This window comes from Pseudopodoces humilis, chromosome 1 (genome assembly GCF_049639895.1).
Source record: "Pseudopodoces humilis isolate 2021_Gansu_Grassland_sample_001 chromosome 1, ASM4963989v1, whole genome shotgun sequence".
In the NCBI taxonomy this organism is placed as follows: Eukaryota; Metazoa; Chordata; class Aves; order Passeriformes; family Paridae; genus Pseudopodoces; species Pseudopodoces humilis.
The window spans coordinates 26,244,265-26,262,219 of NC_142200.1; the positions used below are offsets into that span (position 1 = coordinate 26,244,265).

At 39.9% G+C, this 17,955-nt stretch overlaps 1 long non-coding RNA gene across 1 annotated transcript; it reads left to right on the forward strand.

Annotated features, from left to right (window-relative positions):
* The first annotated feature begins 1,126 nt into the window (after positions 1-1,126).
* LOC148185029 (uncharacterized) lies at positions 1,127-6,269 on the forward strand. Its single transcript, XR_015771875.1, has 3 exons — positions 1,127-1,263; positions 5,703-5,780; positions 6,190-6,269. It is a non-coding gene; the product is annotated as an uncharacterized LOC148185029 (long non-coding RNA).
* Positions 6,270-17,955: the final 11,686 nt, after the last annotated feature.

Below are 17,955 nucleotides of genomic sequence, written 5' to 3' on the forward strand. Positions count from 1 at the left end.
GCACAACAGCTGATTATCTTCTAGTTTCATACCATCAGTTATAATCCAATAATAGTGTTTCACATTCCGGAAGGTATCGCTTATATCCTCTTCTGTTGGAGGAAAGAACAAACATAAAATACAGAAAAGTCACCAAAATAGACTATATCTTCTGGTAACAAACCCGAAAGTGTGAGGAGAAAAGATTAGATCAAAAGGACCAGGAGACCAAACCACTCTTTCCCCTTTTTCTAGGGTGAACTAACCTCTGCAGGTCAAGGTTCAGCACAGTAGTTCAGCACGAAGGAGTTGGTGATGGAGTGATAAGTCAGGCAGTCAAAGCGTGAGATCTGAGCCTGCTAAGAAATATGTGGTTGTAAATGCAAACATCTATTATCTATGTGCTCTTCAACATCAACAACACAAGGCAGTATTAAAAGTCTTTCCTGCACTTCTCTCTCAGCCAGGTCTGCTTTTGCCTTATTTTTTTGACTATACTGAAAAGAATTAACCATTTCTAAAGAATATACTACCAGAAAAAAGGTCAGTCTCTGTTAAAATCATTGAATCAATTACAATTTTCAGCAAAGGAAGAAGCATGCTAATAATGGAGGAAAATATTTAAATGTCAATTTATTATTATCATTATCATCATCATCATCATCTATTATTAATTTAATACTAATAGAGATAGGCATAACAGAGAGAAACCTTAAATGCAGCATTTTAAACACAGGTCATCAAGCCAGAGAAAGCCTATAACTTGTATATGTCTCAAAGGAGACCCTGAAATTCTGGGCATCATCAGTTATATTAAACTATAAAACAGACAAGAAAATTATGATTATATTTTAATATTTAAACTTAAATATATATTCAGTAAAATGAAAAGACAGATGTATATCACACAAATCTGTTTGGTTTGAACATGAATATTTAGAAATGAGTAACTGCTGTGCTGTGCAATATAGCTGTTCAGGTATACACTGATTTTATCTAATAAACACCCTTGCCTCCTTCCTGCTCTCCTCAGCTTCCTCATTCTCTTAGAGGTATCTGAGCAATGCTGGGACTTTGCCATAGGATCACATGATGAACTCAACAACCCCTGGTCACACAAGAAAATCCAGAGACTTTAATTAACAGAAAACAAATGCCATGAAATTCCACATTTTTCTAGTGCCTTCTGAATTCCCTTCAAAAGAATGAGAAGATGGCAGAAAAATTATTTATTTTTACTAGACACATGAGAAGACAAGTCTGGAGCAAAGAAGTCAGTCTAAGGTAAGCATCAAAGAGATAACATTTCAATTAACATTTTGAATGAGAAATTAGGTAGAAACAAGTGATTAATATCGGAGCCCCTTCAAAGAGGAAGAGGTGGTGGAAGCTTTTTGGGAGTAGAAGGGAGAAATGTGTCATTGAGAGTGAGGGAAGACCTGATGCCATAAAACATGTTTGTCACTCTAGCTGTCATGCTGCTATGGATGGAGCTGAGATCTTGCTGCAGATCTACCTGTAGAGATTCTGGTCAGAGTAGTCTCAGTGGACTATGAGAGACAACTTTCTGCTTTTGCAGAGGAGTTCAGGAACTGCTCAAAGCACAGTGGTGAGAGAAATACTCACCAATGATACCCAACCACCTCACTTGTTGGAGTCTGAGATACAGATTGTGTGCCCTTGTTTCTAATACTTATTTATAAGATTCAAAAAAACACTGAATTTCATATAATATGAAATTCATGAGCATGTTTTCATGGTGGTACATGAGAACAAATGCTAAAGTTAGATAAGAAAAGTGTAAATGTGTGAATTAGAAAGTTTTTTAAATCACTGGGTGAAAAAGTAGTTTAGAGAACAAGAGACAAGACGGAGGATTTAGGGTGTTGTCTCTTGTCCTTCTTTCTTCTTCATGTTCTTCTCCTAGGGGTTTTTGGGTAGTAGTAGGTGATTGGGTAGAAAATGCCACAGTGCAGCACACAGGTGTTGGGTCATTGGGTCACTAAGAAAAATAATTTAGTTGGCACCTGTTAATTGGGTAAATGGACATATAAAAGACCTTGAAGAAGATCTTTGTTAGCCATTTTACCCCTTTACTATCATAGTGCACATAGCTCCTTGTACCTTGTAATGCTGATAAGAAAAAATAAACAACTGAGACCGAACAAGAGAAAACTGCCTCCCTCTCATCAATCTTCAGTTCAAAGGGAAAAAGAACCCAATCCAAAAGTCCTATAACGAGACACTCACTAAGTTCTAAATATAAATGTATTTGTGCTTTTGTTTCTTGTGTCAAAAGAGCAATACACAGTTTTCTACAGAAACAAGCAGCCTAAAGCGAATTCATACTCCTCCAGAAACTCCATAGGCAAAGTCTCCCCTCCTCAGTATGACTTTACTCCAGTACTACCATATAACCACCATTTGCCAAGGAGTTAATTCCTTTCTAGTCCAGGACTAACTTCATTGGCAGGTCAGAACAGAAACCACTTCAAACAGTACAGAGGTTTAAATGACACCAGAAACATTCTTGGATTTTGGATTAGCAATCACATGAGCAAGAGAACAGGAATTTGTGAGAGGGGGTGGTTTTTTTCAGGATTATATTGGATTAGTATAAAGCAGGTTGCAGGGTAGATTGGGGCTGTAGCATGCAGCAGTAGAGTTCAATGAACCAGTTACCTTTAGGATAACAGACTGAAGTTAGCTTTGACAGGGAAGAGGCAGTGCTCAGATCTCAATTGTGATGAGACTAGGTTTGAGAAGAGTTGTGGGATGAGGTAAATGGAAGAGGCAGGCAAAGACACAAAAGCATGAGCACAGGACCCAAAGTCATCACATTCACTCTGACACAGTACACTGACTTATGTTTTCTTCTGTGATATTCACTTACCTTGTTGAGGTATCTTACAAGCCTTGGTGCTCTCCTGTACTCCCTCTTCTAGCAGTGCTTCGGGAAGTGGGATGAATTAAAGCTCGTTACCACAAAAGAAAGGCATGGTATTTTTCTGTTAGACTTTATAGACCTGAAACTGGCAACAGGGATCAACATCTGCAAAAGATTCAGGAAAATCCTTGTCACATACTGCAAAACATTTTATGTCTTTCTGATTTACTTGCAACCTGAGCACTAAGTCAAGGTCTTTGAAAAGTGTGATTTTTGGTTCTCTGATTTCATTAGAACATATTCACTGAATTACTTTAAAAGGCAAAGAACTTATAAATTAATACTTGGTTGTTACTTCCCCATAACTTGTCAGTCTTGAAAACCTTTCTTCATATAGAAGAACAAACCTAATTCATTACCTTGATTGCACTGCATGAGTTTTTAATCCTTATCTTTTTTCTGTATTTAGACTTCTGTGTTTTCACCACTGCCACATGCTTCCTACATTATTTCAGGAGTACAAAATCCATAAATATCTGTATATATAATTAACTGTAAGGATGAGACCACACTGATTTGACAATATATTCTTCTTTCAGATCAGGTTTGGGATCCTAAAAGCCTAAGCAAGGCAAATATATGAAAATGAAGATATGAAGCAGAGCAAAGCTCTGTAAACAGAGACTGGTACAGACTAATACTCTTATAAATACTGTGACATTTAGTCTGTATTGAATGACTTTTTTATTTTATTTAGTCCTGTTTCAGAGCTTCATTGGAAGATTGTCATGATGGGCAAAAGTGAGAAGATTATAAACTGTGGCCAAAGAAGGGGAAATAAAAAGGTTGCTGTAATACCAGTAAAAGTGATTTACTTATTTTGCATGTGATCTGATGGGAAATATTTGATAGAAACATCACCAATAGGCAGAAACTGGTGAGTTTGGATGTGAAAATATGTCATAATACATTCATGAAGGTGAAACACTTCCCACACAGTTGGAGTAGGATTAATTATGCCTTTCAAAGCAGAACAATCCCTTATGGGCTGCCAGACATTTAACAGACTATTGTCAGAGTCAGTTCTAGAACTGCCTACTTTTGCTGAGGTATTACAAAATAAGACATCAGCTAGGCAACAGATATCTGCAGTGCCAAGGCTAGAAAGGACAATAATAAGCAGAGATATGACACAGAAGCATAATTGTGACTCCCAGAATCAAGAGAGTGGAAAAACTGAGTCTCACATTCCCAAGCAAGAACATCTTATAGAGTAGCCACAATAGTACTCCCTTCCCCTAGCTCTCTGCCCTGTCCCTTTCTTGCATTTTTAATCCCTTCTGCATGGATGGCTCAGATGCCTGTGCAAAACAATTTAGGCAATAAAATTGATAGTTTTGTTTCCTTAGGTATCCTGAAATTTGTTCTAGTGTACCATTATGAACCCATCTGCAAAAGGCAATGGCAATGAAGCAGAACTTTACCCAACCTAGGAAAAGGATTTATTGTGAGAGGGTCAGGACTAAGGAGTTCCAACCACTCAAAAGCAAGCTGGTCCCTCTCTGGAGAGTTTTCAAGATGTGTTGAGCAGATGAACGTCAAGGGAAGCAATGGCATGGAGGAAAAACTTCAACATATGGCAAAAGACATCTTGTTTTACAAAGAAGGAATTGAAAGATTCAAAATTAAAACTAAGTAAGGTCAACTCCCATTGAAAATCTGTGACTGCTTAAACCACTGTTTAAGTTCTAGACAGGGGGAAACATGTATTTCTGCCATCTAAACAATGGCCCTAGTAAATGACTCATCTGTTTAGAATTTTTCAGTGTTTGAACAGTCTGTAATGCTCCATGAGTGCCTGAACTGCACAGCTGATTTCATGTGTTTACTATTCTTTGCCAGGTTAAAAAAGAAACAACAAAAGAAAAGAAACCTCCCACTATTCAGTGCAATGTCCAGACATTTCTTTATCTGTCATTTGGAGGTGAACAGGCTTCCCCCACAGCAAGCTTGTACCCTCATTGCCTTGATCCGGGAGTGCTGGGGTGGGAAGGGCATGGCTGGCAGTGGATGTCACCCAGAACAGTGTGTTACTTCCAAACACAGAATAGGCACTCCTTGTACATGGATCAGCTGGAGACAGGTGATAGCAGGAAGCTGGAAAGTTCTCCCAGTTTGGTAGAGGCTGAGTGCCATGTATAACTAAATCTCTACCACCCCATTACTCCAGAGAACCAGTCTGAGAAATGTATTTTGGAAGACTGGCGGTGTGGATTGCCTCCTTTAAGAGTCATGAATATTCATGTATCAGTTCACAAGGGATAGACCATACTGAAGCCAAAACCTCCAGAATAATACATGGCAGGGACACCTCCTAATGGGGGTCTGCCATGAAGGAAACACCCGTGCAAGCAACATATTTCTGATTTGAAATCTCAAGGACTTGGATGTCACCTCAAGAAAATTTTTCCCCAAGTTTTGTGGTGCCCCATACCACAGGAGTTGCATGGATGGTAAAACAGTTGTGCTTTCTGAAGGAAGCATGTGTACTTTCTGGTGCTTCAGTTATTGCACATCTTGTTCAAGTTTTTCTTCGTTAAAATAGACTAAAACACGTCAAACACTTTCTTTTACAGAAGAATTTATTGTACAAATGCAGTAAAAATGCAGTAATATCCAATCTCAGTAGTTAATAGGCTTGGGAATCACAAGACACCGTGAAAGACGGGGGTTGAAGAAAAGTGAGAAAATAAGGAAACAATAGAATTGTCAGGTTTTGCTTAGTGAGTAGCTGTCTTGGCTTGCTACCAAAGCTGTTATTTCTGTATCTCTGCAGACGGAGGTGACATACACTGTGGATCTTGCATGTCATCCTGCCTAGACTTCGGAGGAGGCTCTGCACTGATTCATGCCTGTGAGAAACTACATCTATTTTTGTTTCCTTTGGATATAATATAGAGAAACTACTGTTGTCTGTGAGAGTCATAGAGGTCATGTAGCAAATAAGAAACATGATGCAGATATTAGTTTTCTTTTTTTTTAGCCAAAATGTACACCTTCACAGAATATGCACGTGTAGAACTTAAATTTCATGGTTACTAGAGATTCAAATTTAGAAATCAATGGAAACTTCAAAGAAAATGCTCCCACTGAGAACTTATTTTATCAGTTAATTAAATCTAAATGGTTCTTTTTAATTTTAAAATTTAAGTTGCAGGAGAATCCTTCCTAGGAGTAAAGCATCATGAACAGAACACCTGTAAGTTTCTTTAAGAGTGCATTAGCTGTTCTGAAAGATAAATAAAATATTCTTTCCTTGACAGCACCAACCTTCATTTGTGCCATGTCTTGCAACACACAGTGTGATGGAGGCCTGTATCTCAAGCTGTAGTGCACCTAAAAAATGGAGCATGTGCCTGCAGAACCAATGAAATACATCAAAATGAGGTAATTATACCTATTCCAGACCTCAGAAAATGGAGGCACTGTTGGGTGGGAAATGCTGTGCCTAGAAGAAAAGGCTGGGTGTTTTCTTAGGTTAACCTAAAGCCCTTGATCTGTTTTGAGACATGGAACATGACTTGGGGAAATTAGCTGGAGGACGTATTTAGACAACAGTGCTGAGAGTCTTAACAATGCCAGGTTAGCGGAGCTGCGTGACATTTACAGCTCTACCCATCTATGAATCGAGTTCTCTCTTTAGACAGTCATGAAAGAACATTCACCATACATTCTTACTCTTCTAGAAATGCATACAGATGACAGCTCACAGAAGTTTGCAGTAGAATAATGATTTCACAGTTTAACAGGCATCATATAATGTAAATATTCTGTTGTAAAAGAATAAGCAATGTGATTAAGCAGAAATAAAGGTGGTATTTGAGTCTGTAATGAAGAGTAGAGAGATTTTATTAGCTCTTTCATCCAAAATTATCAAGGACAGAGATGAAACTGAGGGATGAAATATTAGAGTCACCTTGTGCTTAAGTTGAAATCCCTCACCATAAACAAGTTGTGTACAGGTGGCAGATTTATAAAGCAAAATTATTTTTAGAAAAGTAAATTTAATAAAGAAAATATGTTAATTGAGTTGTTTGAAAAGTGTGCAATGGCTCATTTAGCAATATAAAATCTCGAGTGCATACGTACACATGCAATTTTATTTGTCCAGGTACAGAATGAATTGCCTTCCTTATGAAGAAAATAATATTCTTAAGAGGAAAATAAATTATGAAATATAGAATGAAGCAAAAGCTGATAGACGATTAAATGAAAAAAATTTTTGTGTATCCTTTATATGAATTCAAAGCAGTACCTCTTTTCAATGTAACGTCACATCAAGCCATAAGGAAGATGGCATGGGTAGTAGTTAGTTTAAAATTTTTACTTAGCATTTTTTTTATCCCACAGACAAATTCTGAGTTTATTCTTTCAGACTTTAAATGAAGGACAACAAAATCTAACCTTGAGCAATGCCCAATTCCTTATGCTTTTGTTCTGTCTTTCACTCTATGTACTCAGCAACAAAGGTAGCTGTTTATAGCTGTTTATTGCGAAGGTAGCTTGTAGTTTGCTTATTTTGTTTTGTGTTGTTTTTGGGTTTTGTAGGGGTTTTGTTTGTTGTTTTTTGTTGGGTTTTTTTAAAGTTTTTTTATCTGGGGATAAAGATCCTAGGAAACAGATGTCTCTCCTTTCTGTGAGATGGAAATAAAGGTGACTATATGATTATGTAACCCCTTTCAGTTCGTTTGAGTTAAAAGCCAGTAGAGGGGACCTGTCTTTCTGTGTTTCCCTTTGCTCCCTGCTATGGAAGGATAGAAGGAGACATTGTAAGTCAGGAATTGCTAACACTGTAGGCCTTTAACAGACTGTAGCATACACTGAATAGCATCACACAGCACCCTGCCCAGAAAACAGCTGTACACGCTGCTTCAGTGAGGGGTAAAACTGCAGGGCTGTGTTTTCAGCAACTAAAGGTATCTCCTGCCTTAACAATATAGCCAGTGTATTGAAATTTCCTCATGCCATTCACAAGGAATTGTAACAGCATGGAATCCACTATGCCAGAGCATGTTACATGCCACTGTGAGTTTATATATCTCCTCTGCCAAAAACATTGGAGGAAATTCTTCAGGGAAACTCTGAGGGGGAATAAACATTTCTATCTACCTTTAAGCAACATGGCTCAGTTTTATAACTGATTAATGTGAAGTAAAAGAATCTTTAAAAAAAAAAAAAAATAAGGCAGCTGTGTTTATCTTTTCTAATGTAATAGATTATATTTCCTAGTTTAATAGAGTGAACTCATTAGTTATAATAATGTCTAATGCTTTAGAATTTGCTTCCTTCCATGCCTTTTCCCATTTGTTTTAGGCAGACATGAACACGTAACACCCCTCATTCAGATAAATTTAATGTTGTGACATAAAGTGACAAAAGTATGCAAGTCCCAAGGTAGTGTTCTTCTCAGCCTCCTCTTTCATATTGCCAAGATATGAAATAAAAGAAGATTCCTTACTCACAATGTTTAGAAGTAACATAAGGAGAATTGAAAAGAGTTTTGATACTTTTATTCCTATTTTTCACCCTGGAACTGCACAAATAATCCTAGAACACTGTTTAAGGATACTTAGAGGGACAGAAATTATTGTGATTAGGATGACAGAGTGGGCTCTCAAATGTTGCTTGAAGAGAGGTCTCTGACAGAGGTGTCATTTTAAAATGGTGGCAAAGTAACTAAACAATAAAAATACACCAAACCAGAAAGAGAACAGAAGAAATTTACGCCTTTTTAATCTCTTAAATTATGTTTTGTGTTGTTAATATCATGACATGGATAATTTTTGTTATACTTAAAATGTACTTTTTAACCTCTGTAAACAGATTTCTTTTTCTAACATTACCACAGAGAAGACCATTCTATCGTATATCCTATTGCAGAGAAATGCAAAGATGAATAGCAGAAATAAATTACCGTTTAACAAGAAGCATAATTTCAAGGCTGTGAGTGTAACCAGAAATATCATTTCCCAAAAGAATGTTCAATCCGAAACATGTCACAGAAGAAATAAAGTACATTTGTGTAGAGGCTGGGCTGTGATATTTACCCATGACATTTCTCTGGTAAATTGAGTTGGAATATATTTCCAAGGTAAGGCTGCATTTCAGTTTTGTTTGATGTGTAAACAAATTCCACTTATCCACATACCCACTTCAGTTTTAAGCAAATTCCATGTCCTAGAGTCTGTGTGAGACTGCAGGAAAGGAGTTGTACAGAAATTCACAACTCCTAAATATAGTGCAGGTGTGGAGTTAAGGGATAGACAAGTAGATTACAAATGTTGGTGAATAGTAAAGGAAAAGGACAGTTTTTATCATCCTGGGATCTAAAATCAAACTATATCTGCATTGGAATTTAGAGGGACACTTTTCAAAGTTGAAAACTGAAAGGAAAACCTAGATATTTCAGTGGTTAATTGACGCTAAGCCTTTGTAATTTATTTTTATCACAGGAAAAATTAGCATAAGACATTGTATAGGAAAGGTCCTTGGGAGGGTTTGGAATGAGATACCCAGCAAAACTCTGGTCCCAGCTACAGACAACTTGCTTACCTCAGCTTTGCGTATCTTCACGAGTTTAAAGCTAATTATAACCTTGTCAAAATGCAAGAAATTAAATCAAGACTTTAGATTGACTGCCAGAGCAGGCAATTAAATCCTTGAAAATGCTTATAGCAGGAGTTTTTCTCAAACTCATCTTCCCAGAAGACATTATCAAAGAGAGTTGGCTTTTCCAAGTTAATTTTAAAAAAGGCTGGCTATATCACACATAATGACACAACATACACAAACAGTTCAAAATTTAGAATGTTTGTTTCCAGGGATAAGGTACCTACCTCTCTGGTTCCTCTTTAATAAGTTCCCTTTAGTCTGAATAACATCAAGTCTGACCTTTTGTCCTTTTCTTCTGAAATGTTCGACATTTCCTGGGTTTGTACTGGGAGTCTGAGTACTTTGAACTGCTCTGCCAAGTACCTGGAAAAGCAGAAATGAAGTAGGACAAAACCTCACACAGTTTGAAATGATGAAAAGTCTTCATTCAGTCCCAGGTCAGGAAAGGAAAGTTTTAGAGCACTGAAGCTGATCCTTGACCTGAGTTCAGCATGTTAGTCCTCAGCAAAGGAGGGTATGGGTCCTTTCTTCTCCCCATTCCCAGCAGAGTGCCCCATGGTGGAGCTGCTCTACCCCACGCTATCCTAAGCTAGCAGAGTCTGTGTGAGGTGCTTTGTGCTGCTGCAGTTTCAGCTAAACATGGGAAATAATGTGGTTTGTGAGGAGATTGCAAAAAAAAAATATGGTTCTATAATATGGCCACGTCTAAGGAGAGAGTAGGGGTGGTGGTTCAGGCTGCCTGTCCCCGTTCATCAGTACTGAGGTTTTGGTATGACACTTCAGCATGGCTGTGCAGGGTGGTACCCTACATTTAAGCACAAGAGGTGTCCTTTTTGCTTCTCCCTCCTCTTATGGCATTCGCAGACGCCTATTCCTAACAGAAAGATCAGTCTTGAGCGAAAGGGGTGACTGCTGGCAGCTCTGGGGAAGGTGCTCTGGCTCGAGAGGAAGATTTGCACTTACCCTACTGACCATCTCAAATTTGCTCTCACCAGGCAAGCCACCCAACTGCACCCAGGGGCACCAGATGCAGCACAGTGAGAGCAGCTCCAACTGGGCCAGTTGATCTGTTCATCAGATCTAAGCACTGACTCTATTCACAAACTCATTTCCAGAGCTCGTTTATGATATTAAAAATAAAAAATCAAGGGAATGGTTCAATACACAGAGCAAACACAAGGTAGCAGTGGCACCATATCTTGCTGGGATGACCCCTCTCTGTGAAGGAGGAAGACACGAGGCGGCACTGGAGCATCACTTTGCTGTGGGGAGCTGTGAAGGTGTTAATGGGGCCAAAAACTTCTAACCTCTTTCCCACTATGTCAGGGGCAAGTTTTGCAATTGAGGTGGAATCTGTATGCACTGGTATTATTATGATTTTTCACTAGACATAAAAATGAGGCAAACCTCAAAACACTGAGCACTTGAAGTGGCATGGTTTCATTGGGTTTTTCTTTTTTTCAATGATTGCAAATGTTTCTGCCTGATGTAACCCCTGGCAGCCCCAAGGAAAGTTGCTTTAAGATCCTTGCAACTAGACTGCAAACAGAAACTCCAGGATATGCTTTGAGTGCTTATGCATCCTCAACTCAAGTCCCACAGCAGACATGTTCATATAAGTTTGTAAAAGCTTTGCACTGACTCATCAGCACTTTCTGTGCTCAGCAGGATAGAAATTCAGATCCTTCAGAGGTTTTTCTTTACAAGGTTTATGAAAAATATGGAGAACAGCAAACACCTCTGTGCTACATTTGTTGATGGAGCATTGTTCTCCCACTGACTGGAGCTTGAATTTAACCTAATTAATGAAGTAAATGTACATTTTGTATTTGTCAGTTTCTGAAAATATCTTCATGTTAAATCTCCTAATATTAAAACAAATGGAACAAATTCACCATGGTGAAAATTCAAGCCTTTATTTGAAAACAATAAAGATCAAATACTCCAAAGGGTGAACTCCAAATGAGAAAACAATGAAGACATGCTTCATAAGGAGTAGCTGGAATAACAGTCCTTCTGGACTAAACCAACCACAAGATTTTTTGATTTAAATTGAAATGATGAAGAACAACTTATATTAATTTCTTGGATTTTTTAACTCATCATATAAAGTAATAATCAAATAAACAAATTCCAGAAGCTGGACTGCTGAGAAAGAGAGAGAGAAAAAGGGAGAAAGAGAGATGGGGGGAGGAAGGAAGGGAAGGAAGGGAAGGAAGGGAAGGAAGGGAGAGGGATTTGTGGGGTGGGAAAGGCCGGGATCGGCTCCCGCTGTGGCTTTTGAGATTTTAGTGAATTAAAGCAACATTTTGTCCATTCGAGTGAAACCCACCCTGCAAATCCCAGTCCCGGGGGATCCTGAGCCAAAATCCCAGCGGCAGAAAAATCAATTTTTCTTCGAGCAAATCCAGCGAATTCCGGAGCTTTTCCCCTCCCCTTGGCAAAACCCTTTTCTCCCTGCTTTTATTTTGATTATTTTTTTTGGCTCGGCTGTTCCCGATCTCTTTTCTGAGGGGCTGGGATGAGGAGATTGAGCCGGGATTTAGGGAGAGAGGGACGCGCTCCCTGCCAGGTTTTTTCTGGGAAAACAAACGCGGAATCCGGAGGTAAAATCTGGTATTTTGATAATGAAAGCGCAGTCCTTTTCCAGAGAATTCCTCCGGCCTATTTGGATTTGCTTTCCCTGTTCCCGTGCGCTCCTTGTTTGGTTATTTATGGCAAACATCTGTGGAGGCCTGGCGGCTCCCTGAGCTGGGAATTCAGGGAAAATCTTGGGAATTTTCTTGGGGAAAAACATCCAAATCCCGGGCACCCTCTGGGGGGGACAGGAGCCCCCAGCAGGGCAGGGAAAAATCCCAATTCCGTAGGAAAAATATGGAATTTTCCGGGCTGGAAAAGAAATTTTCCTCCCCCCCGAGCGGTGCTGGGATAAAGGCAGGGATGGATTTTCCAGGTGAAAAACGGGATCGGTCCCAGCGCTGCCTCAGCTGTGATTAACCCGGGTAATTAATCCAATTAATTAATTAATTAATTAGTTAATCCCGGGGTGGGAGATGGGGGAGGCCGAGCTCTTCCAGGCCGGTGGCGTCATCACTTTGGAGGTTTCCATCCTCTCCCGCGGATTTCATGGATTTGGGGAAGTTTTTCCTCCCTTTTCCCACTCCCAGGCTGGAGCTGAGGGAATTTGAGCCGAATTCCAGAGGGACTCTCCCGATTCCCGGGATTCGGCCCCCAGCTGCGGGCACAGCCCGGCTGCAAATCCCGGGATTTGCGGGGTGGGAAAGGGCCGGGAGCCCTGGAATTCCCAGGATTTGGGGTTCAGCAGTGGCAGCTGGAAATCAGCTGGATCCTACCTGGAGCAATCCTGGGAATTCCTCCTCCCTGCGCCCGGCACAGCCCGAGATCCCAAACCCCGCTGGCTTTTCGGGGAATTTTTGGAAGTCCAAAGAAGCGATGTCCAAATGCTGGGAGGAATTTCAATGGGCTTCCCCCATTTCAGTGGGAATTTCACTGGATTTCCCCCATTTCAGTGGGAATTTCACTGGATTTCCCCCATTTCAGTGGGAATTTCACTGATCTCCCCCATTTCAGTGGGAATTTCGCTGGATTTCCCCCATTTCAGTGGGAATTTCACTGGATTTCCCCCCGGTTGCAGCAGGGATCTCTTCCCATCCCCTCTCCCGTTCCCTCATCCCTTTCCCTCTGTCCCAGGGTCCCCAGTTCCCTTTTCCTGTCTCCTCTCCCTGTTTTCCCGGGATCCTAATCGCATTACCGGGGCTGTATCCATGCCTTTGTGCTCAGGCCGAGCTTCCCGAGCTCGCTCCGCTGGGAACGGCGGCTCCAAGGGCTTTGGAGGTATCCAATTTGGGATGAGAACCCCAAAATCTGGGATGGGAACCCCAAAAATCTGGGAAGAGAACCCCAAATATTTGGGCCTGGAACCCCAAAAATTTAAGATGAGAACCCCAAAAATTTGGGATGAGAAGGGTTAGGGTAGGAACCCCAAAAAATTGGGTCTGGAACCCCAAAAAATTGGGATAAGAAGGGTTAGGGTAGAGAACCCCAAAAATTTGGGCCTGGAACCCCAAAAATTTAATATAAAAAACCCAAAAATGTGAGTCTAGAACCCCCAAAAAATCCAGAGTCTAGAACCTCCAAAATTCTGAGTCTAGAACCCCAAAAACCTAACTTCCTTCCTCCCTCCCTCCCTCTTTCTCTCTTTCTCTCTCTTTCTTTCCCCTTCTTTCTCTCTTTCTCTTTCTTTCTCTCTTCTCTCTTTTTTCTTTCTCTTTCTTTCTCTCTCTTTCTTTCACTCTCTCTTTCTTTCTTTCTCTCTTTCTTTCTCTCTTTTTCTGTCTCTCTTTCTCCCTCAACTACTTTGGGAGTGGAGAGCGTGACATTCAGAGCAGCACTGCCTTTGGGTAAAATATGAGTATTTTTACATTTAATGCATGCTAGAATTTATGTCTTTCTTCATGTTCCCTCCAATTTTAAAAGCAGCTATTAAATCTGTCAGTTCTGGAAAAAGGGATTAAAGGTAAGTTTTTCAGGCAGAAAGGGCCTCATGAAAATATTGATTCACAGTCTTGGTGAGTTCTGTCCATGGAGCAGGGACAGCAACATGGCCGAGCCTTGTCATATCAGGATAATGTACAGAGAGTTCAGTCACCAGCCATTGCAGTCTTAACTGATATTTTCTGATATCAGTGGCTACTGATATTTTAATCATTGCTGCTAATTATGCCTTTGCACTATGTTTATCAGCCCACAGTAAGTGGAATAAGCAAGCCACAATTCCTTTCATGGGCCCTCATAAAGCCATCAGAAATAACTTTTGACTGCCAGTAATCTGAAAAAGATCAAAGCAAAGTCCTAGAAGTAAAGGAAGGTAAGTCCTGTGATCCTTTCTCAAACACAGCCCCTTTGTATGGGTTTGAGATTCCTACACTCAACTCTACTTTTTCCAGATGTACACTGGGCCAGTCCTTCCAGAGCAAAATCCAAAGCCAACAAACCGGTCCTATGCTTGAAAGGACAGATCTAGGTCAGTGGGGAAAAAAAGACCTACATGTATACATATTTTTCAGTCCAACAACGATCTTCAAAGAGCTGTGAAAGGCAGGAAGAGAAGTGCGGAGATCATGAAAAAGGAGATTATAAATCTTTCCTTGGACCTGCATCTGACTTGTTCTGAGGGAAGCAGTAATGTGATTATTTTGTTACACACAGAAGTTCTCAGCCTCTGCTGTACCTGGAGTCCCTCCTCCTACCTAGCCAGGTTAAATACCAACATGACCAGGAAGGTATAATCATAATCAAGCTCCTTCTAATCTGGAGAACAATAATTTTCATCTTGAATCAGTTTATCCTTGTTATTTATAACGCTTTGGTTTTGTACAATATTGTGGATCTTAATGACTCCTTACAAGGTCATATAGGAAATCCCTCTTGGTTACATGTTATTTGTCTGGAAAAGAGACAAATTGTGGAGAAAAGACGTGTAGAAGGGCTGTCAGTTTGCTGCTCATAGAGTTGCTGTGGATTCTTATCAGAATCCTTGTTCCCTTTAGCAAACTCAGACTCTTGACATGCAGGCAAGTAAACTGTGGGCAAGGGAATAGTCACATTTAGTTAGGAGGTTCTTGGTGATTCCCATTGGGAACTTTTATGTGCTGCAGCTGCTGCAGTACTGAAAACAGTAAATAATACCCATTTTAGTTTATTGAAATGAGATTATCATACAAGAACAGGTTGTGAGAAAAATAGAGCTGGTAGATTCCAAGGACTACTCTCCCAAGAGAAGTATTTGAACACACAGAAGAAATGGCTGAGGTCTACATAAAGCCAACGATAGTCAGTGAGCCAAATATGTCTCCTGAGAGATCAGAGACTGGATTAGAAAAGGAGCTGAAACACCTGGGAGAAGAAAAGCTGAGTGAGAGTGTTGCTGTCAGCTGTGTGTCACTTGCTGCAGCGAGCAAAACCCCAGAGCTGCTTCTGGGGAGGAACCGAAGAGCGGACTGTACACAGAGTGGGATGGTAAATCACAGAGAGAAATGCAGGATCATTGATTTGAACTGTAAATGGCCAAAATGGATTAACAGAGTGCTGAGTTTTCCACAGGCCCTGGACTGACAATTGCAGGAGCTAGTGCAAAGGTACTAAGTGCTGACCCTTCTGGCTGGGTGTGAAGGAGGCTGCCTGTACCGTAAGCAAGCACACCCTCCCAAAGGCACTGGGACTCCGTGGCATTCAATGACAGAAAAAGCAGCTGTAGAAGCAGTTATCAGTGCTGGGGTGGATGGGACAGTACAGGTTTTCATTCCAAAGGCACTGCTTTAGATGTTGGTGGAATATTCTTTGTTTCTTGGATTTTTCTGTCATCCCATCAAAACCATGTGTTGCATGCATTCTCACTCAAGGGCCAGGTTTTTATATGTGATCATTTTAAATTAAATTGAAAATGGAGCATAATTAAAAACCACACTGAATGCTTGGTTTGTTTTTGCTTGCTTTAGGGCATTGATTTCCTTATTACACTGTCATCTCTGCACTTTTATTGCAGTACTTTTGTTAACTGTCTTACCCGTCTGTTATTTCTGGAAGGTTTCAGTCAATAACAATAGATTACTAGAAGCTTTTAAATTCTAATTTTGGTCTTCACCCCATTAAGGGGAAAATTTTTCCACAGGCAAATATTCCAGCTTTGTTAAGCTAAATCACAATTTCTGGATCACGGTGTAGCACACACCACATATGTCACTTGTTTTTGGAGTGAAATGCCACTACACAGAACTTTGCACTTCACTTAACTGTCTTCAGCAGTAGCAGTAGATGACAAGGTTTATTTTAGGTGAATGCTGAAAAATAAAGCCTCACAAGCTTAAGACTGCAAAGGAAAGCTTGGCACAATCCTCACAGAAGGACCAGCTGTTCATAAAATATTTTATCCTTAGATGACTTATGAAAGTCTGTTTACCTACAGATGGATTTTTGGTGTCTCATAGTTTGACAGATGATCAATAATGGATTTTGTAGCAATAAATGCAGACTGATTATTCCAGTGTCAGCTGAGATGCCTTAGCATATTTGAGACATCAACAGTACTAGCTGTGTCCCACAAGTCTTTCAGAAAACTCATGCCCTTCTGGAAGAACAGCTGAAGACCAGGTGAGAAATCCTAGGGATCTTTAATGATAAAAGACTATCTTTGCTCAAATTAACTTTGCCCAGAGGTATCATTAACAATATTGTGTATTTTTCCTGCAGGAAGGTATTATATCTGCAAAGACATTCTTGTGAGTGTAAAGAAGAAAACGCAACATTAACTTTAAATTCTTATCTGTTAGGTAATTCTGAATAGAGGTTGAAATCTGAAGATAGTTACTCAAAAATCTATGTTGCAAATAGAAAACTGCATTTTATTTGGCTATAGCAGAAGAGAAAATCCCAAATTTACAATGCAGCACATGCTGTTGTCTCTCTGCTTGGGTTCTTCTCTGGATATAGTAAGTCCCAATGTCCCTCAGCTTTTTAATATTTCATCATACTGAGTTCAAGCAGATGCAAGTGAACGGCTCTGCAGGCTCTGGAGTGCTGCTCCTTCCAGGATGGCATTTACTGGCGTGGCAGGTCTCCAAGGCTGCTCCATGAGTAACATGGGGAACAGGTGCTGTGTAACCTGAATTGGTTTAGCTGTAGTAAAAGCGTTCATATCAAAGAGCAAATATTGCTGAAAGTCCATATTCTGGTTTACCTACTAGATTTGTTCAAAGACTCTATTGGGAAGCACCTGTCGTTTGAGCACATCCCACAATTAAAACCCTCCGTGTATTCTGACAGTAATGACAGCCAGTCCTGCTGTATATACTAAATCTGTAAGACTTTTTCTAGGTGGCCCTTAAGTGTTCATTCCTATGTATCTTCACCAGTGTATTTAACACTGTAGGGTATCTAACTGAACACAAACGGAAAAGACAAAATGTGTCTAGAAGCTACTAAGGCTGGGTTAAATTTCAGCAGGAGATGCTTTGGTAATCTAATCCTCATTTACTTGCAAGGAAAAACTCAGAGAGACAAAAAGTTTGATAAGTTTGGCTAGCCAGCATTGAGGCAGCTGCTGTCCTGTTTGGGACATGAGGTCTCCAGAGGAAGGTCATACTTTCTTTAGGTGTTTTTTGTTTATCCACAGAAAAAGAATACAGATTTTTTTACACAAGTAAGAACTAAACATAATTTCTAGGGTCAGTGAAAAATGTGTCAGCTTAGCAGACAGAGCAAGAGGTGATCTTCTGGATACTTTGCAATCTGTATCTAGCTATCCATCTTTGGATGACCATTGTTTCACCTCTTTGTGTACAAGTGAAGACACAAAGAAACATATTTTGAGAACATTAATATATCAGAATGTGGTATTA